This window comes from Bos grunniens, chromosome 5, assembly GCF_055505025.1.
Source record: "Bos grunniens cultivar Pamir isolate PY7600 chromosome 5, Bosgru_T2T1.0, whole genome shotgun sequence".
Classification (NCBI taxonomy): Eukaryota; Metazoa; Chordata; class Mammalia; order Artiodactyla; family Bovidae; genus Bos; species Bos grunniens.
The window spans coordinates 106403410-106404728 of NC_141169.1; the positions used below are offsets into that span (position 1 = coordinate 106403410).

Here is a 1319-nt window from a genome sequence, read left to right on the forward strand (position 1 = left end):
GATCGAACGCGTATCTCCTGGGTCTCCTGCGTTATAGGCCCATTCTTTGCCTGCTGAGCCACTGGGGAAGCCCTTTCCTCAGGATACTTTCCTAGAAATGAAATTTGTAAATGAAAGGGAAATACATTTTGTTGGGGAATGATAAAGTGACTTCAAAATGCTTCTCTTCCTAGGATTTTATTTTGGGAAGTTTAACTACTCTGACAACGTTTTTTGCAAACCTTTGCTGAGTTCAAAGCCAACAATTTCAATTTTCTAGAGATGTCCTCGCTAAAGTGTACTCCTCAGCTTCTATTTGTTGAAGAAATAGACTTAACTTTGACACATTAAGAAGGAAGGGAGGGGCTTTTCTGGTGGTCCAGTGGTTAAGACTCTGCATTCCCAATGCAAGGGGCATGGGCTCCACCCCTGGTCTACAAACTAATATTCGAAAAATAAAAAGAGGAAAGGGAGCATGCAAGATCATGGGGACAAAGGTTAGCTGAGCCCGTACTCCATACCAGGCATAAGGGGAGATGCTTTACAAAGAATTCCATTTCCTATTATGACAACTTGAGAGGTAAGTATTAGTCTAGGATCAAGAAGAGCCCTGGGATTCATTGAAACTCAGGTGTCTACCCAAGTTTGTTATCCGTTGGGTTGGGACTCAGATGGGTCCAGTCTTGGGCAAAACTTTGAGACAGATCAAGGAAATGTACTGTTTTCAGTCCTTTCTCTGTCCTTATCTCTGGGTATCCATGACTCTTCCCTTTCTGGCTCCATTACCTGCAAAGCAGGAAAAGATCCCATGAGGGTGTGACAAAGAGAACTACTCAGAGAATCAGAAGAACTAAGCTCCAATTCTTCCTTTGATTTTTCACCTGATATGCCATACTTGCCTTGGCAAATGTGTTTTCTCATCTATATAAGGAGAAGTTGGGACCAGATAATCTCTAAGTCTCTCTCCCTCTCTCTCTCTCTTTTTTTTTTTTTTTTGACCATGCCACTCAGCTTGCAGGATCTTAGTTCCCTGACCAGGGATTGAACCCTGGGCCCTTGGCAGCAAAAACACCAAGTCCTAACCACTGGACTTCCAGGGAACTCACCTCTAAGTCTCTTTAATGTCCCAAAATTCCAGACAAAGAACACTAGACAGTCTGCATGTGTTTGTCACTCAGTCATGTCCTACTTTTTGCAACCCCATGGACTGAAGTCCGCCAGGCTCCTCTGTCCATGGAATTCTCCAGGCAAGAATACTAGAGTGGGTTGCCATTTCCTTCTCTAGAGGATCTTTCTGACCCAGGGATCAAACCTGCATCTCCTGCATTGCAGGCAGATTC

At 43.9% G+C, this 1319-nt stretch overlaps 1 non-coding gene across 1 annotated transcript; it reads right to left on the reverse strand.

The window, feature by feature from the left end:
- Nucleotides 1-1005: 1005 nt before the first annotated feature.
- TRNAK-UUU (transfer RNA lysine (anticodon UUU)) lies at nucleotides 1006-1079 on the reverse strand. Its single transcript has one exon. It is a non-coding gene; the product is annotated as a tRNA-Lys (tRNA).
- Between the last annotated feature and the right edge of the window lie 240 nt (nucleotides 1080-1319).